Below are 27,224 nucleotides of genomic sequence, written 5' to 3' on the forward strand. Positions count from 1 at the left end.
TAATTCTACCTGTGTGCCTTTTATTTCTTACCACATTGATCACCATTTGTTATACTAGCAGGAGTTTTTTTCATGGCTTTTGAGTGTAATCAGGTGAGTATGTCATCTTTGTTCATGGTGAGTTATGTAGACAGGTCCTTGCTTTGCTGTGATAAGACTATTTTAGTCTTGATTTATATAGAGATGGGTTTGGCCCCGAAGTTCCAACAGTTCTTTTTTTTTTTTTTTCTGTTGATCTCAAAACAATGAGTTAATAAATGTTCTTAACTGCCTTTGTTTTCTGAAAGAGTACATCTTTCTTTCCCCATAGATGTGAACTGCAATTAATTATTAGTGGCATTTGGGCCTTGTATTTTTAAGATTTGTGGTTACAAAATATATTTTTAAACGTACATAGAGAACTGTCTGATCTTCATTTTAATCTTGAAATTTATTTTCCAAGTTATGTTTTTACAGAAAATACCTCATCAGCTGGGTTGTCTTATCATTAGTATAATGTTGTTCTTGATAGTTCTTTATTAAGCTTTTAAGAAAACCTTGTGATTTCCTCTGTCATTCCTGGTCTTTGTAATTTATGTTATTTTCTTAGACTATAGTTTACTTAGGGGTGCTTCAATTTCATTAATCTTTTTAAAGAATAAATGTTCAGATTTCCTGATATTACCACTGTTGTCTCTTGTTAAATATTATTGTTCTACTATTTTTATTTACTCTCTATGTACACTGAATTTAATGTACTCTACATTTTTCTTTAAATACTTAAGATGGTACTTTAATTTTAGATTTTTTTTTTAAATAGGAACACATGTACACCCGTGGTGGATTCATGTTGATGTATGGCAAAACCAATACAATATTGTAAAGTAATTAGCCTCCAATTAAAATAAATAAATTTATATTTAAAAAAATAACTAAAAAAAAAAATACCATCATATGACAGTGACTCCCAAAATAAAATAAAGTATGTTTTTAAAGCTACAAACACAGTGCACAGACTATTTTAATGTATCTCAAGCATTTATGTTCCATGTTTTTCTAATCATTCAGTTTTAAATATTTGCATTTTTCCTGTCTTCTATTTTTACTAGGTTATTTTAATTATTTTGCTTATTTTTTTAGTTTAAGGGGATTTTCTAAATTTGTTATCAATTTTTTTCAAAAAATTTTATTGAGGTATAGTTGGTTTACACTGTGATACTAGTTTTAAGTATATAACATAATATTTTTATAGATAATATGCCATTTAAAGTTACTGTGAAATAAGTGATTTTTAAGTTTTTTTTTTAATATATTATCTCCATATTTTGAAGTTTATTGAAACACTTCCAGTCCTGTGGCCACTGCTGAGTTTTCCAAATCACTGCGGATGGTGACTGCAGCCATGAAATTAAAAGATGCTTGTTTCTTGGAAGGAAAGTTATGAACAACCTAGACAGCATATTAAAAAGCAGAGATATTACTTTGCCAACTAAGGTATATCTAGTCAAGGCCATGGTTTTTCCGGTAGTCATGTATGGATGTGAGAGTTGGACTATAAAGAAAGCTGAGTGCAGAAGAATTGATTATTTTGAACTGTGGTGTTGGAGAAGACTCTTGAGAGTCCCTTGGACTGCAAGGAGATCCAACCAGTCCATTGTAAAGGAGATCAGTCCTGGGTGTTCATTGGAAGGACTGATGTTGAAGCTGAAACTCCAATACTTTGGCCACCTGATGCGGAGAGCTGACTCATTTGAAATGACCCTGATACTGGGAAAGATTGAGGGCAGGAGAAGAAGGGGACGACAGAGGATGAGATGCTTGGATGGGATCACCAACACAATGGACATGGGTTTGGGTAGGCTGCAGGAGTTGGTGACGGACAGGGAGGCCTGGCGTGCTGCAGTCCATGGGGTCGCAAAGAGTAGGACATGACTGAGAGATTCAACTGAACTGAGATACCTCATGACATTGTAGGGAATGGTTTATGTCCAATTAAGAAAATGTGTACTCGGCAGTTGCTGGTATAGTCTTCTAAACATGCTAGTTAGGTTTAGTTAGTTGATAGCCTTTTCAGTATCCTATGTTTATTAATTTTTCTACTGACCCTATCAATTGCTCAGAGAAGTGTTAAACACACAAAGCTGGATGATTTAGCTCTTAAATCTACCTACTTTTGTTCCGTTAATGACAAACACTATTGGCATTTACAAATAGAATTATTGTGTCTTAATGAATTAATCCCTTTCTATTATAACATGTCCCCTTTTACCAGTTAATACTCCTTCTCTTGAATCCACTTTCCATGTTGTTATTAAGCCACACCTGATTTTTGATGTTTAGTTCTTGCGTGTTATTTCTTTCTCCTGCATTTTTTCAGGTCTTTATATGGTGTTTAATATGTATAAACACCATATTATTATATCTTCTTTTCCTATATTTTAACAAGTACTGCTTTAAAATGAAAGGTTTAGCTAATTTACATTAACAGAATATGACGTGGATTATATTTTTGGTTCTTTGGAGCTTTATATTTATTGTGTTTAGTATCACATGCTTCTGTGTACTGTGTGCTTTTCCACACGGTCCTCTTTTGGAAGGTAGAGATATAGAAGGGTTAGGGTTGTCATGTCACAGAAGCAGGAAATGCAAGTAGGTAAATTAAAAGTCCAACAGAAAAATTTGTGAGTTGAGAAAATCCTGGTAACCTGAAAATTACTGTAAATCCTGGGGAGTTGATCAATCAATATTTGTTTTCTTTCCTTTCCCCCTAAAGGAGGCTTATGTCTTAACTTCATTCTATTATCCACTGCCTGACCGCCCCCCTCCCCACTGGAATGAAGAATGAAAATATTTTGCCTCCACCACTGTTTTCTGACAGCCAGTGATTTCCAAAATTGTCCCTAAATTGACAGATTTCTCAATTCTATGCTGTTGGGAAGTCAAGGAATTCATAAAAAAGTCCCATTTCTTTTTGGTTTTGATGCTGGAATAGAGAAATACATTGTTGTATTTCCCTGCAATAGCACTTAATATTTGACTTGAGAGTGTATATGGGTCTTGCAGCAGGAAAAAAAAAAAAAGTGCAGATGGATGGGAGCCTAGTGAGTTTTATGTCCACTAGAAATAGTAAGTATAGTCCAGAACTTGAACTTAAGTCATTAATTAATCCACCCCAGGTGATTCCAGACACTAGAAGCTGAACAGGGATCACTGTCCTTTGAATTTACAGTTGTTTACAGAGCATGGTTAGATGGTCTCACTGACTCAGTGGACATGAATTTGAGCAGAGTCTGGGAGATAGTGAAGGGCAGGGGAGCTTCGTGTGCTGCAGTTCGTAGGGTCTCAAAGAGTCGGACATGACTTAGCGCCTGAACAGCAACAACAGATGAAGCATGGTCCTTCCAGCACCCACTGGTTAGCTGAGATGCACAAAGAGATTCTGCTTCAGAGGGATCCACAGGCCAGGGATTATCAGTGCTTTTTAACAATCAAAATATCTGGGAAAATAATGAATAGGGCAACAGTTTTGTAAGCAGATGACAGAATCTGAATGAGTCACTTAAACAGGCAGAAGGGGCAGAAGCCAAAACAAAACGCCAGAGTACAAAGTCAACTTTGGAGAACTCCCAAGTAGAGAGAAGCAAGACGACCATTCAAACAGACACATTAGAAGGCTATTTTGGATGAGTGTGTAACTCTTAACACAGTCACTGTCTTATGTGTATGACTGTGTGTGATGCGTTGCCAAGCCAGCTCTGATGAAAGAACTAGGGAGAGAGTGTACAGAAATGAGTTGACACTGCAATAAATAGCATTAAAGTATTTCCTTGTTATACTTGCTACACAAATTTGTTGCACATAATTAAATTATACTAGGCCATCATGAATTGATTCCAAAAACTTACATAGTGCCAAGAATTGATTAAGGACTTTTGGTGTGAAGCTAAGCTGGAAGCAGTTAAAAGCATGGACGTTTTTCCATGCTTTTGTTATTGGACTTAGAGGAAAATCTGAAATCTGTGAATAGAAAGGGACAGTAAACAAAAGTGTTTGTTGTTTTCCGTAGGATAACTCTCCTAATGCCTTTAGCCCTGGGCACTGAAGATTTATTGACAGATCTAAGAGAAGTAGCAAAAATTTCAGCACCTTCAGAAATGAAACCAAAGTATCAATGAGGCAAACAATTTAGTGTGTATATTTTACATTTTATTCAGAGCTTTTTGTTTGTGTTACCCATCTGTGTTTTCAATCCTTTTTTTTTCTGTCTTTGCTTTTATTTCTTTCTTCTTTATTTTTCAAGTGAAATTTGAGATAGGATGGAAATATGCAGAGATACAGATAGATACTATAAAGGATGGAGGGGTGGGGCTGTGAGCATAACCCACGCTCTTATCATTCATGCCTGTTATGAGTCTGTAAAATATTTCAGTGGGTTCTTTGAGACACAATTTGAGAATCATTGCATTTGAGGACTGTTATAACTGTAATCCAGGCTTAGGTATCTAATATCCTGGAGAATGTCCCGTGTACCTTCTCCTTTTACTGGCTGGCATATTCTGTATGTCCACAATAGGACTTGGATGCTTATTACACACATAATTGTTGGCTTCTGAAGCAGTGGGTATAAAGATTCTGAGATCAAAGGAGTGTTCTGAATTGGATACATATATTTGAGGGTCTCCAGAATATAGAAAGTGTTTAATGCTAGAAATCTAAAGGGAACACACGGGCAGTAAATGTGAACAGAAAAGAGAAATGGCCCAATGTCGCCTATGGTGCCCTGTCGTATTCAGAATTGGAGGCAGTGAAGAGCACTTAGAAAAGGAGTTCAATAGTGGAAATGAAATGGTAGGAGAACCAGATCAAAGTGGTGTCATAAAGTGTTTTAAAGACAAACTAGTTTTTAAATGCTTTTAATCAAGTAAGATAATCATTTATAAACTTGAGAAGGCTAATTTTAGCTGGATAGTGTGGGCAGAACTTATGGGAAGGAATTTGAAAAATGAGAGGAAATAATTTAAGACAATCAGAAAGGATTTAAGAAATTTTGATGTAAGAGAAATATATGGGGATAGCTAGACAGTAATTAAAAAAAAAAAAAAAAGCCTATTCTAACTGACATAGAAAGCCATATTCATTTCAGTTTTAATGTTTGGGAGATAACAGTTTGTCTTCAAGCTTCAGCCAGTGAAGTGATTGTAATGTTAGAAGCTTCAAACCAAGCAATTAGAGAAATAAACCCTAAGAAAAGGCAGCAAAGGACATTTTGAAAATTCTACCACAAGTTTTTAAGAGACACTGTGTATATATCTATTCTCAAAGATATGTTTTCAATATTTCTCATTTTGATAAGTACACTGTTATTTAACTGCCTTGACAAGTATATAAAGCACACATTTCTTATTTTGAATTTCAATGATCAAGACATCAATGTTTTTGTAAAGCAGGTTTATGTTCATCCTAATGCAATCTTAATATTTATAGAGGTACAAGATATTGACAACTTTCTGAGTTGACCAATGATATACTTTCAGTTCAGTTTAGTTCAGTTGCTCAGTCGTGTCTGACTCTTTGCAACCCCATGAATTGCAGCACGCCAGGCCTCCCTGTCCATCACCAACTCCCGGAGTTCACTCAGACTCACTTCCATCAGGTCGGTGATGCCATCCAGCCATCTCATCCTCTGTTGTCCCCTTCTCCTCCGGCCCCCAATCCCTCCCAGCATCAGAGTCTTTTCCAATGAGTCAACTCTTCGCATGAGGTGGCCAAAGTACTGGAGTTTCAGCTTTAGCATCATTCTTTCCAAAGAACACCTGGGACAGATCTCCTTTAGAATGGACTGGTTGGATCTCCTTGCAGTCTAGGGACTCTCAAGAGTCTTCTCCAACACCACAGTTCAAAAGCATCAATTCTTTGGTGCTCAGCTTTCTTCACAGTCCAACACTCACATTCATACATGACCACTGGAAAAACCATAGCCTTGACTAGATGGACCTTTGTTGGCAAAGTAATGTCTCTACTTTTGAATATGCTATCTAGGTTGGTCATAACTTTTCTTCCAAGGAGTAAGCATCTTTTAATTTCATGGCTGCAGTCACCATCTGCAGTGATTTTGGAGTCCAAAAAAATAAAGTCTGACACTGTTTCCCCCATCTATTTCCCATGAAGTGATGGGACCAGATGCCATGATCTTCGTTTTCTGAATGTTGAGCTTTAAGGCAATTTTTTCACTCTCCTCTTTCACTTTGATCAAGAGGCTTTTTAGTTCCTCTTCATTTTCTGCCATAAGGGTGGTGTCATCTGCATATCTGAGGTTATTGATATTTCTCCCAGCAATTTTGATTCCAGCTTGTGCTTCTTCCAGCATTTCTCATGATGTACTCTGCATATAAGTTAAATAAGCAGGGTGACAATATACAGCCTTGATGTACTCCTTTTCCTATTTGGAACCAGTCTGTTGTTCCATGTCCAGTTCTAACTGTTGCTTCCTGACCTGCATATAGGTTTCTCATGAGGCAGGTCAGGTGGTCTGGTCTTCCCATCTCTTTCAGAATTTTCCACAGTTTATTGTGATCCACACATTCAAAGGCTTTGTCATAGTCACTAAAGCAAAAATAGATGTTTTTCTGGAACTCCCTTGCTTTTTCCATGATCCAGGGGATGTTGACAATTTGATCTCTGGTTCCTCTGCCTTTTCTAAAACCAGCTTGAACATCTGAAAGTTCATTTTTCACGTATTGCTGAAGCTTGGTTTGGAGAATTTTGAGCATTACTTTACTTGCATGTGAGATGAGTTCAATTGTGTGGTAGTTTGAGCATTCTTTGGCATTGCCTTTCTTTGGGATCGGAATGAAAACCTTTTCCAGTCCTGTGACCACTGCTGAGTTTTCAAATTTGCTGGCATATTGAGTGCAGCACTTTCACAGCATCATCTTTCAGGATTTGAAATAGCTCAACTGGAATTCCATCACCTTCACTAGCTTTGTTCGTAGTGATGCTTTCTAAGGCCCACTTCACTTGACATTCCAGGATGTCTGGCTCTAGGTCACATATCACACCATGATGATTATCTGGGTCATGAAGATCTTTTTTGTACAGTTCTTCTGTGTATTCTTGCCACCTCTTCTTAATATCTTCTGCTTCTGTTAGGTCCATACCATTTATGTCCTTTTTCATGAAATCCTTATTAACAAATTCAGACTTAAATTGAAGAAAGTAGGGAAAACCACTAGACCATTCAGATATGATCTAAATCAAATCCCTTATGATTATACAGTGGAAGTGAGAAATAGATTTAAGGGACTAGATCTGATAGATAGAGTGTCTGATGAACTATGGACTGAGGTTCATGACATTGTACAGGAGACAGGGATCAAGATCATCCCCATGGAAAAGAAATGCAAAAAAGCAAAATGGCTGTCTGGGGAGGCCTTACAAATAGCTATAAAATGAAGAGAAGGAAGGTGAAGTTGCTCAGTCGTGTCTGACTCTCTGTGACCCTGTGGACTGCAGCCTACCAGGTTTCTCCGTCCATGGGATTCTCCAGGCAAGAATACTGGAGTGGTTTACCATTTCCTTCTCCAGGGGATCTTCCTGACCCAGGGATTAAATCCGGGTCTCCCGCATTGGAGGCAGACACTTTAACCTCTGAGCCACCAGGGAAGCGAAAAGCAAAGGAAAAAAGAAAAGATATAAGCATCTGAATGCAGAGTTCCAAAGAATATCAAGAAGAGATAAGAAAGCCTTCCTCAGCAATCAGTGCAAAGAAATAGAGGAAAACAACAGAATGGGAAAGACTAGAGATGTCTTCAAGAAAATGAGAGATACCAAGGAAACATTTCATGCAACGATGGGCTCAATAAAGGACAGAAATGGTATGATATAGTTTACTCTCTCCCAAATGTCCATTTTGTAAACTGACTCTGGAGTTTGACATAATTACTGTGGATATCCTGAACCACTCTTATGTTATATGCCTATATGATACATGTCCTCTTCTCTATGTGACCAGCAGATAGATTATCTTGTCAGTTAAGAATAGGAAGTGTAATCAATGTAGAAGAATGTCATGGTTTATATTGTTTTTCCAGAATGATGGAATCTTTATTTTTCCAGAATTTTTTTTAAATACAAAGTTTGAAGGAAAATACTAACACCACGGATAACAGTTGAACCACCCCCACAATAAATCAATGCAAAGTTTATCAATGATAAGGGAACAGTTTCTCCTTACATCATGGAAGACGTGTAAGCCAGGTGTCCAACTAAGTTTCATGGTTTTAGTGGTTGAAAGAGATGTCTTCTTCCTGTCTGAGAGATATATCTTATTCATATAAATGGTATTATTTGAATGAATGCATGCTCTAATTCTGTCAAATTCCGTTGTATTTCTGAGATAGTCTTTGAATTATAAATTAGCTTTATTTAAAAATATTGATTAGGTACAAGGATAAAAATTACTTATATATGACATCTTTAGTCTATAATGTCCTACTATTTAGCTTAGGACAGAATACATGTATTAAAATTTTAAAATGGTAAATAGTTTCGTAAAATTAAGAAAAGCAGATTTATGAAACAACTACCCAAGGTATCAGTTCAGAGTGTGTTCATCTCAGATGATGTGAGAAGCGTGGCCAAAGGCATGTGTCATGTCATGTAAGATGCACACATTTCTCTCAATAGCTTCCGATTTTTCTTGCCAGATTCTTTGTTCTTTTGGGAGAGAGTAGATCAGGACAGCAAGACATATAGGCTGATACAACATCAGGAACAAAAATACATGTTTTGCCTTTAGCAATTCAGTGACTCTTTAGTCAGCTGAAATGGAAGTTCTGGAAATCGTTTTGTGGTTATCCACAGCTAGGCTAGCTACAACTTGTTAAAAACAATGTCTGTTGACACTAAGATATTTGAACAAAACTTTAAAAACATGTTCTGTTTCTCCACTGCCCTTTGTATTTTCTGTTAGTAAGTCCTACTTCCTTCTCTTTTTCATTCATTAAAAATCAAGTTTATATCTTAGAGAAATTCTGTGACAATCTGATGAGAAATACATATTTTTAGTGCTATGATTTCTTAAAATAGACACACATTTGAAGACATTTTACTGCTCAAAATAATTTTTTTTTTTTTTTTACTGCATCTAAGTTAGACAGAGTGCTGTATCTAATATGTATATGCCAGAGTTGAATTGAAAACACCTTAAACTCTCAAATTCGGAACTGAGCTTCAGTGTTGTTTCCCCTGTTTAAAATGCTGAAATAAAGTCAAAAATAAAAGTTTAAAAATGTACAAAGACATGGTAGGGAGAGTCTGAACAACTAAAAAACCAGGGTTTTTGACTCCTCTGGCAACGGCAACCCACTCCAGTACTCTTTCCTGGAAAATCCCATGGACGGAGGAGCCTGGAAGGCTGCAGTCCATGGGGTCGCTGAGGGTTGGACACAACTGAGCGACTTCACTTTCACTTTTGACTTTCATGCATTGGAGAAGGAAATGGCAACCCACTCCAGTGTTCTTGCCTGGAAATCCCAGGGACGGGGGAGCCTGGTGGGCTGGCGTCTATGGGGTCACACAGAGTCGGACACGACTGAAGTGACTTAGCAGCAGCAGTAGCAGTCCTTTGTCTATCTTTGTAAACAGAGTGAAGCATAAGGCCTGGACCACTCTTCCCTCCATGTGCAAAATCTAAAATAGGTAAAAGGCACATTCACTATTTTGTTTTCTTAGAACTTTACTCAGTACAAGCCAACTTTCAGGAAATCAATGCTGTAACATGGTATATGTCGCTACAATTGAATTGTGTGCCAGTCTCCTAGGACTGTTTGAATATCACTTCATGTCTAATTTGGGGATAAAATATTTCATTGGCTTGGAACAGTGTTTTGATTGCTGTTGTTCAGTTGCTCAATCATGTCTGACTCTGAGACCTCATGAACTGTAGCACGCCAGGCTTCCCTGTCCATCACAATCTCCTGGAGCTTGCTCAAACTCATGTCCATTGAGTCCATGATGCCATCCAACAATTTTGTCCTCTGTCATCCCCTTCTCCTGCCTTCAATCTTTCCCAGCATCGGGGTATTTTCTAATGAGTCAGGTCTTCGCATCAGATGGCCAAAGTATTGGAGATTTATCTTCAGCATCAGTCCTTCTAATGAATATTCAGGATTGATTTCTTTTTAGGATCAACTGGTTAGATCTCCTTGCAGTCCAAGGGACTCTAAAGAATCTTCTCCAATACCACAGTTCAAAAGCATCAGTTCTTCAGCCTTCAGTCTTCTTTATGGTCCAACTCTCACATCCATACATGACCACTGGAAAAACCATAGCTTTGACTAGATGGACTTCTGTTGGCAAAATACTGTCTCTACTTTTTAATATGCTGTCTAGGTTGGTCATAACTTTTCTTACAATGAGAAAGCATCTTTTAATTTCATAGCTGCATTCACCATCTGCAGTGATTTTGGAGCCCAAGTAAATAAAAATCTGTCACTGTTTCCATTGTTTCCCCATCTATTTGCAATGAAGTGATGGGACCGGATGCCATGACCTTCATTTTATGAATGTTGAGTTTTAAACCAGCTTTTTGACTCTCCTCTTTCACCTTCATCAAGGGGCTCTATAGTTCCTTTTCACTTTCTTCCATAAGGGTGGTGTCATCTGCATATCTGAGGTTACTGATTTCCACTTTGTGCTTCAGCCAGTCTCACATTTTGCTTGATGTACTCTGCGTATAAGTTAAATAAGCAGGGTGACAATATACAGCCTTGATGTACTCCTTTCCCAATTTTGAACCAATTCATTGCTCCATGTTCAGTTCTAACTGTTGCTTCTTGACCTGTATACAGGTTTCACAGGAGGCATGTAAGGTGGTCTGGTGTTCCCATCTCTTTAAGAATTTTCCAGTTTTTTGTGATCCACATAATCAAAGGCTTTGGCATAGTCAATGAAGAAGAAGAAGAAACTTCTCTGGAATTCTCTTTTTGATTAAGTGCAATTATTCAATTAAAAGAACACTTAATGGGAGACTTATGAAAAATAGAGTTCTGGGGAGAGTTGAAGAATCAGCAAGAAGAACATACAGCATAGTGGGGATCATAGTTCTTTTTATTTATCCTCAATTTTTATCAGAAAAACTTGGGTAGCCCATAACTGGACATTCCCATGTCATTTCAGTTCAGTCTCTCAGTCATGTCCGACTCTTTGCAACCCCATGAATTGCAGCACGCCAGGCCTCCCTGTCCATCGCAACTCCCAGAGTCTACTCAAACTCACGTCCATTGAGTCAGTGATGCCATCCAGCCATCTCATCCTCTGGAGTCCCCTTCTCCTGCCCCCAATCCCTCTCAGCATCACAGTCTTTTCCAATGAGTAAACTCTTCGCATGAGGTGGCCAAAGTACTGGAGTTTCAGCCTCAGCATCAGTCCTTCCAATGAACACCCAGGACTGATCTCCTTTACAATGGACTGGTTGGATCTCCTTGCAGTCCAAGGGACTCTCAAGAGTCTTCTCCAACACCACAGTTCAAAAGCATCAATTCTTCAGCGCTCAGCTTTCTTCACAGTCCAAGTCTCACATCCATACATGACCCCTGGAAAAACCATAGCCTTGACTGGATGGACCTTTGTTGGCAAAGTAATGTCTCTGCTTTTGAATATGCTATCTAGGTTGGTCATAAGTTTCCTTCCAAGGAGTAAGCATCTTTTAATTTCATGGCTGCAGTCACCATCTGCAGTGATTTTGGAGCCCCCCAAAATAAAGTCTGACAGTTTCCACTGTTTCCCCATCTATTTCCCATGAAGTGATGGGACCAGATGTCACGATCTTCATTTTCTGAATGTTGAGCCTTAAGCCAACTTTTTCACTCTCCTCTTTCACTTTCATCAAGAGGCTTTTTAGTTCCTCATCACTTTCTGCCATAAGGAGGGTGTTATCTGCATATCTGAAGTTATTGATATTTCTCCCGGCAATTTTGATTCCAGCTTGTGCTTCTTCCAGCATTTCTCATGATGTACTCTGCATATAAGTTAAATAAGCAGGGTGACAATATACAGCCTTGATGTACTCCTTTTCCTATTTGGAACCAGTCTGTTGGTCCATGTCCAGTTCTAACTGTTGCTTCCTGACCTGCATATAGGTTTCTCACGAGGCAGGTCAGGTGGTCTGGTATTCCCATCTCTTTCAGAATTTTCCACAGTTTATTGTGATCCACACAGTCAGAGGCTTTGGCATAGTCAATAAAGCAGAAATAGATGTTTTTATGGAACTCTCTTGCTTTTTTGATGATCCAGCGGATGTTGGCAATTTGATCTCTGGTTCCTCTGCCTTTTCTAAAACCAGCTTGAGCATCTGGAAGTTCACGGTTCACATATTGCTGAAGCCTGGCTTGGAGAATTTTGAGCATTACTTTACTAGCATGTGTAGTTCTGGGTAAATCATATGATAGACTCAAGTGTCTCTCCTGAGAGACTTCAACTGCAAAACTACTGAGACTTTAACTGGTTGATTCTATCTTCTTAGTGTTTAGGTTTTCCATAGATTTTGCATGTGTAAACAACATTGTCTAATATAGCTGTAGTCATGCTCTGCTTTTTATAATGATTATGATTTGTAATCTCTTAATATTCCAAGGCAGAATATGGCAAATAATGCATCTTTTATTAATTGGTAGGAGCATGTGGCTATCAGCTACTATGTGTCATGGTCACTTTTCATGTGGAAAAGCCATTCTTTAATGCATGATTATTTCCCAGTGATTATCACAGAGCCTGCTTCCTTACTGAGAGTCAAAGCTGCTTACTACAGATGAATGTATGAATATGGGAACAAGCAAATAAAGGCATAAATGGCAGCATTAGAAAGTATCAACTCACATGGCAAATGGGTCATCCCATTTGGAGAAAACATGTCCTGGAAATGATAGGATATTAATTTCACAATGCACCTCTTGTTAAAATGGGTGATAATAGCAGAACACATTTTCATCTTTATTTGATATGGTCTCATTCTACATATGGAAAGACTTGAGCAAAAATGAATTATAATATATTATTATATATAATAGGAGACTATAACAGCACTAAAAATAATGTTTCCTCCATACCTATATAAGGAAAACTTTAATCAGACCTCAGTTTCCAGATATCCAGATGATGACTGGTCACCTCTAATATCCCATAGGTTCCTGAAATATACAAAAAAGTTTCTTTTTTTTGGTCAGAAGATCTCGATATGAGGACTAGTGTTAACATAATTTATTAGTTAACAGCTGTGTTCAGGAAAGACTAGCAACTATATGTATATTTTAAAAAGGTATCAGAAAATACGGCAGCTAAGAAGGTATGAAATATCAATTACAATAGATGGTTGTTGTTTAGTCACTAAGTCATGTCTGACTCTTTTGTGACCCCATGGACTGTAGCCCACCAGGCTTCTCTGTCCATGGGATTTTCCAGGCAAGAATACTGAAGTGAGTAGCCTTCTCTTCTCCAGGGATCAAACCTGCATTTTCTGCATTGGCAGGCAGATTCTTTACCACTGAACCACCTGGGAAAACCACACTGGGTAGTAACTTTGGCTTAATCCTACAAGGAAGCTCCAGAGATGATGCAGACCACATATCAGAGTTCCCTGCTCAGATGCAAGGGAATTAGAATACTTGCCCTCTCGTACCTGGTGGTTATTGATTAAAGTCCACCTCAGGACACGTGTAAATTCCCTGGCCATCTGACTGTGCATGAGTGCCGTCAAGCAGGTTCCCAGAGACAGAGGGGAGACCTCTGGAAGAGACTCAGGTGCTCACTGTTAGGAGTCAGCATACTCATGTTGCCAAGGGACCAAGGGGTTATGGGTGAGCCCTGAAAGCATCACCTACATGACTCAGCCCAAAAAGTTCAAGCTATTTTCCTCTTCACGAAACTTCACCCACTTATGTTCAGTAACCAAAAAGTCACTTTAATATATTCTCCCAATTATACTGGGAAAGATTGAAGGCAAAAGGAGAAGAGGGTGGCAGAGGATGAGATGGAATTCAATGGACATGAACTTGGGTGAACTCTGGGAGATGGTGAGGGACAGGGAGGCCAGGTGTGCTGCAGCCCACGGGGTCTCAAAGAGTCAGAGACCACTCAGCAAATGAACAACAAACCCAATTATACTCAGGTGTAGACACTCTTCTCTGTACCTGTTCCTTCTCTTGTAATCCATATCCTCCTGTCTGCTTGCCTACAGATAGCGAAGCTCCAACCTTACCTATAGGCTGTCTCCCTCCAATTCTTTCTCCATACCACAGCCAGGTGTGTATTGTTCAACCAAAAACTGAAAAAATGACTTCCTTATGAAAATGATCACTATTTATTCCTCTCCATCACCAAATGGGTTCTGTTTGCCCAGTTTCCTAGAAAGGCTTTGTTCTTTAATATGATCCTTCACCAACAAAACATTTTGTGTTCTTTCCTGAACCCTCGACGCTCATTCAGGTCTTTGTATTTCACACGCCATCTCTTCCCTGTCTTGGCCTCCTCTTATCCTGGCTGACTTGAACACTCTCCTAATTATAATTCAGGAAGCTGCTCAGAAAATATGCTCTGTTCCATGAAGACAACTCTAATGTCTCTTTTTATTTACAGCCTACCACCCCCCATCCTCGCCCCACAATACACACCAGAGTTTATCACTTAGTAGTATGGTTAAACTTCCATACATTTCTAATTGTGCACTTAATAACTTGCACAATTATTCTCAAATTAGGGGTGACTTTTGCCCCTAGGGCATATTTGTCAGTATTATGAAAAATTGGGGGTTGTGTTGATTAGGGGAGTATAAATTCTGGAATGTAACAAATGCATGCTAAACATGCTGCTTCATATCCTCCCATGCACTGAACAGACCTCACGACAAAATATTGTCTGGCTCCAATTGTTGACAATACTGGGTTTGAGAAACTCTGTCTTAAAATGACAATATTTACGTATCTTTACTTGTCTCTATTAGTTTCTCGACCTCTTTAGGAAAGAATTATGTCTTTCTCCTCTTAAAGTGCTTAGTACCTAATACACTTCCTGGATCATTGACTTCTTATAAGAGTTTAGTGCAACATATATTAAAAACTATCATAATAAGAAAATTACATTGTGGAAAAATACATACTAAGATCACAGCCCTAACAATGGTACTTTTTCCCCATTTTTTGTTCTCAAAGTCATTGGTTTTGACAAATTTAGAACCTAAACACTAATTATAATTTGTCTTAAATCCAATGGATTTATTTACAAGTTAATACTCCCTCTTAGCACTATTTAGGTTGTGCCACTGGAAATGCATGCATTTTTATAATCCCTATTGGCTTTCAGATAAGTACAATTAAAAAGCTCTGTTAAATTGGCTGCCTGGTTTTGCAAATGTGGAGCTCAGGTGCACTGAAACATGTGCATCTCTGCATAGGGTGGCTGCTCTGCCAGCTGGGATATAAACAGCTGTGAGTTTAATCATGTGACTTTCATAATGGAAAAAGGAGTCCCCAAAAAGTCATCCATACAATTGTTTTATCTTCAAAAAGAAAGCAAATATATTAAAAGGCCAATTATATATAGTCTAATACTTTTCATAGCCTTTTCTGAATTTATGTACTCTACCTCCAAATCGGAGAAGGCAATGCACCCCACTCCCGTACTCTTGCCTGGAGAATCCCATGGACAGAGGAGCCTGGTAGGCTGCAGTCCATGGGGTCACTAAGAGTCACACACGACTGAGCGACTTCACTTTCACTTTTCACTTTCATGCATTGGAGAAGGAAATGGCAACCCACTCCAGTGTTCCTGCCTGGAGAATCCCAGGGACGGGAGAGCCTGGTGGGCTGCCGTCTATGGGGTCGCACAGGGTCGGACACGACTGAAGCGACTTAGCAGCAGCAGCAGCAGCTACCTCCGTATTCAGGAAGTTCAGTATGTTATGAAATTTATTATGAAACAATTAATTGCAAAAAAATGGATTGATAAAAATAGAGTACATCAGCCAGATATATTTTATAGCAATGCCAAGTTGTAACCTAGTCCCAGTATGTACACACCTCCCCAGACTGTATGTAGGATAAATAAATACAAAATTTGGTAATCACCTTAATGTCAAGTACATTGAAGGTTACACAAGTGTATTATGAACCATCCTAGGAATTAATTTACCTAACAATTTTCTCAACTTCTGAATTTCTGCCTCTGTGAGAAAGGAAAGAATATAGCATTGAATCCATTGTAATTGTTTTTCTTTTGCTTAGAATGAGGACTAGGATACAAAATGTTTATTATCCTGTATTCAAATTTGAGACCACATTACAGAGTTTAGGGAACTTTTTATGACCAGAAGTACTTTTCTTCTTCCTAGTATGATATACTTGGCTTCTGTGGTTGGTGACAAACACAATTATTAATAGATCGGAGAAAACTTTCCCAATTTTCTCAGTACTTAATTACTTTAATATTTAAATTCTGGCCTTATAAAAAGTCTCAGGTGGTGTAGTCAAAATTTTATATTAAAATGCAAATGGGAAATTAAATAATTGAAGTTATTTAAATAATGTGTGTTCTCTTTTTTCATACCTGCCTGAATATATTGTGAAGGCAAAGACAGTCTATTCTAAAAAAAAAAATTGAGATGTTTTGTTAAAAATGCTATTCTCACACAGACATTAAGCATCTCTTTCTTCACATTCTTAATTTTGGACAAATTCATAATTTATTTTTTATGAAAGCTCTTTCTCTGCAAATAACCAGAGTTTGAAAATTCACTCAAATTATGAATGTATGCAAATAAGCTATGACAAATCATATATATTTGTCCAAAATAAGAACTATCAGTAAAATGATGGCTGTATGAATATGTATAATATTAATGTGATACCTTGAATTTTCTCATATGCAATAAAACCTTATTGATCCCCTATGATTTATTAAGGCAACCTTAAATTTGGTATATAAATTATGTTGCCATTTTTATCAGCAAGATGTTTGGTGTCTCTATTAATAAAAAGAAAGAATTTGTTTTAAGGTGAATAAATGAAAACTTTTCATTCCTTAATAATTTTAAAATGTATAAGTTGGTAGTGTGCCTCTGGCTAACTTTGAGAAAAGAGAAAATGAGTTTTCCTAAAGTATTTTGGCATTATATTTTGACTGAAATAATTGTGAAACTATGTAATGCCATTATGCTCTTAAAAATGGGTAGTTTCCTTCTCACAGAACATGTGGCCACAGCAAATACAGCAAGTGTTACTTAGCAAATTAGAGGAGTATTGAGCTGTCATCTTTTTCTTCAGGGGAGGCACTGACATCTAGAATATTTTAACTATCTGCTAGTTCATGGAAATGAGTTTATATATTCCCATCACTTTCCCATGAGCCAAAAGAAAAGAATAGCATCATGGGCATCATTGATGTCATTCACACATGCTAGGCTGTAAGATTGTGCTTGGAAGGGCATATTTTCTGTATAGTGACTAAGTAATTGCCTCTTCCTTTTGATTAACATTCATGGAAAAACAGAATGCAATAGTGAAATTCTTGATCACCCAACAGATAATCACAGTTATACTGCTAGAAAAATGATAATGGGGAGGGGGGCTGGGGCAAGACATCAACTCTGCCTTTTCTTGTTTAAAATATTCCTTAGGAGTTGTTGTTCTTTTCATTGGAGTATAGTTCTTAATATGGGGGGCAAATATGAACAAGGAAACCCAGGTTTTTCCACCCATGTGGTTTTTTAGATGTATCTTTTGATAAAATAGTAATACAGAGGAAGTAATCCAAAATTCAGAGATTTTCTTGAGCCTGATTAAAGTCATGAAACTCATTGAAGTGGGCTGTAAATAAGATGATCTGAAACATCTTTGTTAATGACACAGAAACCCAAACCTCAGACTTTTATTTTGTACACAAAAGCTATCGGGTGCCTGCCGTTCACCCTTAAGGAAACTCAGAGTTGCTCTCTGCTTCTCCCCTGCCATCCTGGCTACACACTTCAAGTCCCCAGGAACAAGTCTGAGTCCTAATAATAATGGTCTGGGTTTATTTGTGTGTGTGTGAATTTAAGAGGTGTCTTCCTGAGCTTGGGATCTTTTTCATGAACTATTGTTGGGCTTTCCTGGTGGCTCAGTGGTAAAGAATCCACCTGCCAATGCAGGAGACCCAGGTTCAATCCCTGGGTTGGGAAGATCCCCTGGAGAAGGGAATGGTTACTCACTCCAGTATTCTTGCCTGGAGAATTCCAAGGACAGAAGTGCTTGGAAGGCTATAGTGCATGGGGTTGCAGAGTTGGACATGACTGAGGGATTAACACTTCCACTTTTATCAAGAAACCTCAGGCAACATCCAATTCTTGGCTTTCCTGAAAAGATAGAGTAGAAAAAAAATTCTGAATTGGACATAATTAGGTTTTAATATCAAGCTTAGCTATTTACAAGCTTGAAGTGACCTTGGCAAGTTATCAATAACTCATGTCTAACATTCACACTTTTAAAATGGGGAAATGGCATCACTTTCTGTAATTAAATAGGATACTGTTTCAAGTGTCTGACATACAGAAAGCTCATCACTAATGTTAGTTCTCATTGTCTCCATCTATAATCATTTTTCTCTATTTCCTCTATGAATGAGCCACTAAAATGATTCAGGAGCATTATGAGTTAAATAGCTTTGTCTTTGGGGAGATTGTTGATTCCCCACTCTTATGCACAGTTTCCCTTGGCATGTGTTATACCGGCCAGATATCTGGAACATACTCTATAAATCAATGATTTCCTCTCTATGTTCTGATATGTGTTGCCCAATGGAAATAAGGAGAAGTCCCTGTGTGAAATATTTTTTCTCTCATGATTGGAAATGGAGTAATTTAATGACTATTATCACTATGCACACGGCGTAATACAAGAGCACACACAAGAAGCCAAAGATGATACTATTTTAGTCAATAATGGAGAAAGGAAGGAAGAGATGGAGAATGTCGTTACCCTCAAGGCTGCACAATGATTTGTGCTTCTGTGGTGACAACACCCTTCTCCCTGCCTCCCCAGGTGCATTGTCTGCTTTGTGTAAGAAGAAAAAAGAGGCACCGTCCTAACCGTGAGTCATTCTTCCCCTGGAACAGGAAGAGATTCCTTCTATTCAGCGGGCACTCAGGGCTCATCACAGTCCACAAGGCACAGCGGTGGGCAGTAATTACCTTCTCTTTCCCATTCAGCTGTCACACCATCTATTCCTCCATTTGAGCCTTTCATTCTTCCTCCATGCAGAGGCCTTAGGTAAGATTATTTTTCTTCCTAAATGAACATTTATGAGCGTCAATAAATCTAGGCTAGAATGAAATGAAGTCACTGAATACCTCTTGGTAGATACATAGATATTTTAAGAGAAAGGTACAGATATATAGATCCCCATGCTCCCTGGGTCAGTTCACAAAAGATACCCATGCAGTCTGAAAGTACATTGTACAATCTTGTTTCTCCTTTTCTGCTTCTTGCCTAGAGTTTGTGAACTGCAACTGTCGGAGTGTCTGTCATGCTATAAGGACTGTGCAAGGCTGGACTCACACCAGGGTGTGGATATAATGAGATGCATTCCACAGGTGATGTCTCCAGTTGTCTCACTCTGCTTGTACAGCCCCCCTAAGTCACCGAGGAGAAGCATCTCCATACCTTCCCCTGCTGAGACTGAACCGGGGCCCTCAGCCCAGCTCCCTTGTCTTTAGGAATCTGAGATCAGGCCAACGCTCTTAATGTGTGCAGGTCCTTTATACAAAAACTGTTCTGGTTGGGAAAGAGAAGGTAGCTGACCTCTGCTGGGAGAATCCTGTCCATCTGTTTTAGACACTTCCCTCCACGATGGGGCAGATGGTCTGGTTATAGTGGGAAAGAGACCCAAAGAGAGAGACTCTTTATGCCACTCCAAGAGATCCACACACTTCACCTGTTGCCCAAACTTCTTTGTCTGCAGTCTTCTAACCTTGCTTCTTTCTGGTTCCTAACAAAACCTTGAAACCATTTGTTCAAGAAGCCGTGCCCATCCGTAGCTCAGGCATCTCCTCCTCCTATAAGGTGAACTACCAAGTACACAGCCAACTCCTCTGCTCACTGAAGGTGTTATTTCCCTTAACCATTGCCTGTAAGACCACATTTGACGGGCCTGTTGTGTGGCAGAATAAATGCAAGGCACAATCACTGCAGTGAGTGATGGTAACACAGTGAGTTTGTGAACAATGCCATCTATGAGTTTTTTATGGAGAAGCCCTTCAAAAACTACAAATGTAAACTGAGCATTGAGGTAGCAGAAGGAGGTGAATCAAAGTCATCTGTTCAGCATAGGTTTGCCTTCTGGACCCTTCTCAAGGTCAAATCCAGAGACATCACAGTCAGTGCTCCATGGATTGCTGCTGCTGCTGCCCTGGGCTACCTGATAGATTCAGAAGAAGCAGATCAGGATGGACCAGTCTGGCTGCATAGCCTGACCTTATGCCAAGGTCAGGTGTTCACCCTAACAGGGGACAGTGCCGTACCAACAGCTTTTTTTTTTTTTTTTTTTTAAATTGGCTGTGCTCAGTCTTCGTTACTCTAGATGTGGTGAGTGGGATGACTCTTTCATTGCCATGCATGGGATTCTCACTGTAGAGGCTTGTTGCAGAGCACAGGCTCTCAGCACTCTTGGGCTCTAGAGCACAGACTCAGTAGTTGTGGGGCACAGGTTTAATTACTCCAGGGTATATGGGATCTTTCTGGACCGGGGAACGAACCTATGTCCCTCAGAATGGAAGAAAATAATAGCAAATGAAACAACTGACAAAGGATTAATTTCCAAAACATACAAGCAGCTCATACAACTCAATGCCAGAAAAACAAACAATCTAATGAAAAAGTGAGAAAAAGACCTAAACAGACATTTCTCCAAAGAAGACATACAGATGGCTAACAAACACATGAAGAGATGCTCAGTGTTGCTCAAATCAAACCTATAAGATACCACCTCACACGGGTCAGAATGGCCCTCATCAAAATGTCTACAAACAATAAATGCTGGAGAGAGTCTGGAGAAGAGGGAACACTCTTGCACTGTTGGTGGGAATGTAAATTGATACAGCCACTATGGAAGATGGTAAAAACTAGAAATAAAATCACCATATGACTCAGCAATCCCACTCCTAGGCATATACCCTGAGGAAACCAAAATTGAAAGAGAAACATGTATCCTGTTGTTCATTGCAGCACTGTTTACAATAGCTAGTACATTGGCAGGCAGATTCCGTACCACTGAGCCACCAGGGAAGCCCCGACAGCTGTGTTTATAACAGTGAGTAGTTCCGCACCAGAGAAGGCCACACCCGGCTTCAGTGCCTGAAGAGTCTGCTCTGTGACCCTCCTTGTTGATTACTGCAGATGTCACTCAGTACTTCTTTCCTGGGCTACCTTTAACAGTGCCAGATCTGTGGGCTCACATAGCATGGGTGGAGAGGAAGTTTGTGCTGCAGAACCCTTTCTTGCTAAGGGATATCTGCATCACCTGGTCAGTGCATGGGCTTAGCATCCCACGTGTGACAGACACCACCTCCAGAGTCTAAAGAACCCCAACAGGCTTAAAGGATGGTCGCACCCCTAAATGGGCTTCCTTGTTGGCTCAGTGGTAAAGAATCTGCCTACAATGTAGGAGACCCAGGTTCAATCCCTGGATTGGGACGATCCCCTGGAGGAGGAAATGGCAACCCACTCCAGTATTCTTGTCTGGAGAATCCCATGGACAGAGCAGTCTGGCGGGCTACAGTCCTTAAGATCAAGAGTCAGACTCTACTTAGTGGCTAAACCATCACCACCACACCCCTAAATGGGAAGGAAATCCAAAAAAGAGGGGATATATGTATACAAGTAGCTGATTTCACTTTGCTGCACAGTGGAAACTAATACAACCGTGTAAAGCAACTGTACTCCAGTAATTTTTTTCTTTTTAAGTCCTGCCAAAGTTCAAGAAACCACTCTGTACCTTAGAGGAGATTGTTGTTGTTAAGTTGTGTCCAACTGTTTGCGACCCCATGGACTGTAGCCCGCCAGGCTCCTCTGTCCATGGGATTCTCCAGGTGAGAATACTGGAGTGGGTTGCAGTGGGTTACAGGGGATCTTCCTGACCCAGGAATCAGACCCATGTCTCCCACATTGGCAGGTGGATTCTTTACCACTGAGCTACCTGGGAAGGCCCTTAGAGGAGATAGGTAGACAGGAATCATACAATTGGGAATTGAGGATTGTTGTGGCAGGTCTGTTAGCCTTGGTGAGCTTTATCTCCCACCTTCTGCAGTGTGTCTTAGTCCTACTAAGGTACCCAGTTAGTACAATGGGTATCTGGTTAGTACAGTGGCAACGAAAATATCAGTATCATGACCAGGGTGATGATCTGCTGGATAACAGGGTGGCAGAAACCCCTGCTGAGTATGTTGAAGCAGAAACAGAGAAATAAACACATCTCTGGGGCAAGACAGTGCATGTGCTCTGCTGTCCTTTCCACATAAGGAACACCGTATAAAGGAGGGAAAGTAAGCAAGTCAGAAGTTTGGATACTGGTGACTTCAGAGTGGACATACGCTGATAACCAGCACCAGGGCAAGAAAGAAATCAACTGTTTTCAAGGGGGATACCCACGCTCTTGGCATCTAACACTGTGGATTGGTTCTGCCTTTTTCAGTACATCTTTGTATCTGTCCTCTTTTGCTCAACATTATCTTTGTGAGATCCATCCGTGTCACTGTATGTAGCTGTAAATTATTTATTCCTACTGCTCCATAGGACTCCATTACAGTTTATTCAGCCAAGCATCTATGCACATGTGGGTCTTCAATTTGAGGCTGCTATTCATAGCACTTCTAAAAGACTCTTGTGCCTGTCTTTTGTTAAATATTTATAGGAATTTTTCTTTTGTATGAACCTAGGAGAGAAACCAGTAGGTGATAAGGTGTGCAGATATACAACTCTATGCTGTCAAACAGTCCTCCCATGAAATCACAATTTACATCTAAGGCGAACACATGGGGCTTCCCTGGTGGTTCAACTGGTAAAGAATCTGCCTGCAGTGCAAGAGACCCGGGTTCAATCCCTGGGTTGGGAAGATCCCCTAGAGTAGGAAATGACAATCCACTCCAGTATTCTTGCCTGAAAATCCCATGGACAGAGGAGCTTTGCAGGCTATATTCCATGGGGTTACAACAAGTCAGACAGGACTTAGCGACTAAACCACCACCACCACTAAGACATATACATGAGAATTTCATTTGAGGCAGGGCCCTCCAACACTATTCTTTCTTTTCATTCACTTTGATACTGTTGATTAGAAGTATCCCATTGTGATCTTATTTTTATTTCCTAGATAACAAATGATTTTAAGTTGCCAGTTGGATATTGTTGCCATTTGGATGTTGTATTTTTGTAAAGACACTTCCCAGTTAGTTTTGTCCATTCTCCAATTGAATAGCCTGTATTTTTGATACATAGTCTTTTTGTATTTGAAGATGAATAATTTGTTGCCTGTCATCATTGCATCATCTCTCTGGAGCTTGACTTGTTAACTCTTTCACTGATGTCTTCTCTCAGCAGTTCTTAACTTGGATTAATAGCCACACACAGTGCCAGAGACTGTTACATTTCTGTATCTGTATCCATGGCTTCCCTGGTGGCATAGTGGTAAAGAATCCGCCTACCAATGCAAGAGATGCAGGTTCAATCCCTGGGTCAGGAAGATCACCTGGAGAAGGAAATGGCAACCCACTCCAGTATTCTTGCCTGGAAAATCCCATGGACAGAGAAGTTTGGCAGGCTACAGTCCATGGAGTCACAAAGAGTCAGACATGACTTAGAGACTAAACAGTTTGAGTATCCATACCATGTGTTGGCACACCAGCTGTTGTTGAAGTTCTGTTTTTGATATTCCATGATTATCTAGCATAATTTGATATTTTTCAGTGCCCACACTGGGAATTAAATGAATTTTAGGAACACACTGCCCACCAGATCTTTTATTTTTTGATGGGGGCATTAATGTTTTTAATTCATTCCTTTTGATTTTACTTGTGTGGTGGAGGGAGAGGAGGGTTTCAGGCATTTCTATTTGGCTTTGTCCAACTTAATGGCTCATAATGACAACTAAGACAGTGTTCACAGTATTTTTCTCTAGTTACAATTTATCCATCCCAAGTATACAGTCAGAAAAATAATCACATAATGAATACATAGACATTTTGGAATGACTGAGAGCTGTGTGTGCCAGAACCCCATTGATCATCAGGTCTCCATTCACTTTCACTCTCAATATCACAGAGTTTTGATTCTGCTGATAACAGAATCAGTTCAGAAATGAGACCCAAAAGCTTTTAGGTGGCCTGGGTATTCCAATTTCCTCATTAATGTATGCTGCTGCTGCTAAGTCGCTTCAGTTGTGTCCGACTCTGTGTGACCCCATAGATGGCAGCCCACCAGGCTCCGCCGTCCCTGGGATTCTCCAAGGCAAGAATACTGGAGTGGGTTGCCATTTCCTTCTCCAATGCATGAAAGTCAAAAGTGAAAGTGAAGTTGCTCAGTCGTGTCCGACTCTTAGCGACCCCATGGACTGCAGCCTACCAGGCTTCTCCGTCCATGGGATTTTCCAGGCAAGAGTACTGGAGTGAGGTGCCATTGCCTTCTCCCTCATTAATGTATACCCATAGTTATATGTTTTGGAGGCCTGGTTTCTCCTTCACTGAAAACATTTTAGGTTTGATCATTGATTTAGATCTGGAAACTGACCAATGAATCATTGTTTACAATATCTGTGACTGACCTCTTCAATTTGATGATCAGCTCTATCTTTACTTGCTGCTTCTCTAAGCCAAATAATATATCTCATCCATAGGTCACTGTTGATGTTGCTAAGTTGTGTCCAACTCTTCTGTGACCCCATGGACTGTGGCCTGCCAGGCTCTTCTGTCCATGGGATTTCCCAGGGAAGAATACTGGAGTCACTTGCCATTTTCTTCTCCAGGGGAATTTCCCAACCCAGGGATCAAACCTACATCTCTTGCGTCTCCTGCATTGCAGGCAGCTTCTCTACCACTGAGCCACCAGGGAAGCCCCTAAGGTCACTTCAGTTCAGTTCAGTTCAGTCACTCAGTCGTGTCCGACTCTTTGTGACCAATCCCTCCCAGCATCAGAGTCTGTTTCAATGAGTCAACTCTTCACATGAGGTGGCCAAAGTACTGGAGTTTCAGCATTAGCATCATTCCTTCCAAAGAAATCCCAGGGCTGATCTCCTTCAGAATGGACTGGTTGGATCTCCTTGCAGTCCAAGGGACTCTCAAGAGTCTTCTCCAACACCACAGTTCAAAAGCATCAATTCTTCGGCGTTCAGCTTTCTTCACAGTCCAACTCTCACATCCATACATGACCACAGGAAAAACCATAGCCTTGACTAGACGGACCTTTGTTGGCAAAGTAATGTCTCTGCTTTTGAATATGCTATGTAGGTTGGTCATAACTTTCCTTCCAAGGAGTAAGCGTCTTTGAATTTCATGGCTGCAGTCACCATCTGCAGTGATTTTGGAGCCCAAAAAAATAAAGTCTGACTTAGCCATTGTCAAAGATCTCTACAGGTCAAAGCATCATGGTTAGTTCTCCTGTCTTACATTTACGGGTGAATACCTTCACTTTTCCTTTATTAGTTAACTACCACCCCTAGCTTCTGACCTAAAATCCTATTATATACACTGATACTGGAAAGCGTAGTTTCACAGCACCATTGCCTTCTGCCAGCTCCAACATAAAGAAGCCAGTTATTATATCTCAAAGATGTTAATGTCTAGCTTCACTAATTAACCTGATTTCCTATGACTTTAGCAAATGAAGCATTCTTGTTTCACTCCAGGAGAACATAGTTAGGTGACACAGCTCCCAGTCTTATGTATTAAATGTACTGTAATATCCCCCACCCCTGTCTGTGAGGCTTTTAAATTTTCTGTCCCTCATGGTAGCCCCCACTGTGTCCACATGAAACTATTCCAGCAGCATATTAGGAAGAGATCAGGTATCATTGACAGGATGTTCTATCTCAGATCAGAAGAGTATACGTCCATGTCAATAAACTCTCCCCTATCCACCCTGGCAGGTGTCCCTCTTTGATCCAACATTTTCAGGACTTTATACAGCATGTGTTCACCTGTTTACAGATCCCAAAACTCTTTAGTAAATGAGTAGTGTCTTCCTCATAGCAGAGAAAGAACTTATCAGCTTAGGTGAGCTCTGCTTAGTTGCTACCAATTTATTCACCTGGAGGCGATCCATAACTAACTAGATAGATGGGGGGAGGTTTTTAGGAGCACAGATACCACCTTGGAAAGCACTCATCTCGTGCAGGATATTCCGAGGTTTCAGGTTTATTCACCCAAATATCACTGTCCCAGGACTCAGCATCTCATTGTTTCTCTATCAAAAGCCTGACTTTGGCAAAGGATACTTACTGAGGCTAAAACTAAGTTCCCTTTGTAGCTTACAAGCTATAACCAACAGGTAGCCAATCTGCATTATTGATAATCAGTTTCCCGTTCTCATTCAAGTACCACTGCTAACTAACCAATGCTTCACTTTCTACCTGTAATTTATCAAGTTTACCACTGGTGAAATAAATGGTCCTTGTAAAACAACTGCACGTTGGGGTTATTACCTCCACACCACCCCTCGTCATGAGGTCTTTGTTGACTCTGGTACAAATCAAGACCTGATACCAGAATTTCCTCTTTAAGGTATTCCTGGTAGGGCCACATCTATAACCAATTCTCTTAACCTGGGTGTCCTCAAAAGTGGAGCCTAAGAAAACACCTTGGATGCAAAGACTTTAATTTTAAAATTAAAAATTAAAAATTTTTTGCTTAGGAATTTTAAAATTCCTAAGCAAAGGAAAGCCGTTTTGAGGAACATAACAGAGAGGGAGGGGCAGTTTATGTAGAGTTGAAATGTTGAGCTGCTTACCACTGAGGATAAATGGGTTTTATCCTGCTGGTAACTTTCTAAAGAGCTTTGTAGAATGCACCTCAGAATTCTCCACCATAATGACAGATTAGAAGAGCATTCATTCATAGGATAACTCCAATTCATAGATAACCCCTTGACAAGTGTTGCCCAAAAAGGTTAACTCACTCGCATTTCCGTGCTTGCGCAAGTTCATGAGTGAGAAAGCACCTACAGAGAAGTTCTGAATGG

General features: G+C 39.7%; 1 long non-coding RNA gene across 4 annotated transcripts in view; it reads left to right on the forward strand.

Annotated features, from left to right (window-relative positions):
* Nucleotides 1–26,568, forward strand: part of LOC147345891 (uncharacterized) — a 96,424-nt gene extending 69,856 nt beyond the window's left edge. For 2 of the 4 annotated variants that reach the window (XR_015153412.1, XR_015153409.1), the window contains exons 3-4: nt 19,044–19,271; nt 19,495–21,153. This is a non-coding gene — a long non-coding RNA (uncharacterized LOC147345891). Of the gene's footprint in view, nt 1–19,043; nt 19,272–19,494; nt 21,154–24,885 lie in introns of those variants that run through there. The other 2 variants (XR_015153411.1, XR_015153410.1) reach the window with 2 other exon arrangements.
* The last annotated feature ends 656 nt before the right edge of the window (nt 26,569–27,224 follow it).

The sequence above is a fragment of the Bos grunniens genome, chromosome 24 (genome assembly GCF_055505025.1).
Source record: "Bos grunniens cultivar Pamir isolate PY7600 chromosome 24, Bosgru_T2T1.0, whole genome shotgun sequence".
Classification (NCBI taxonomy): domain Eukaryota; kingdom Metazoa; phylum Chordata; class Mammalia; order Artiodactyla; family Bovidae; genus Bos; species Bos grunniens.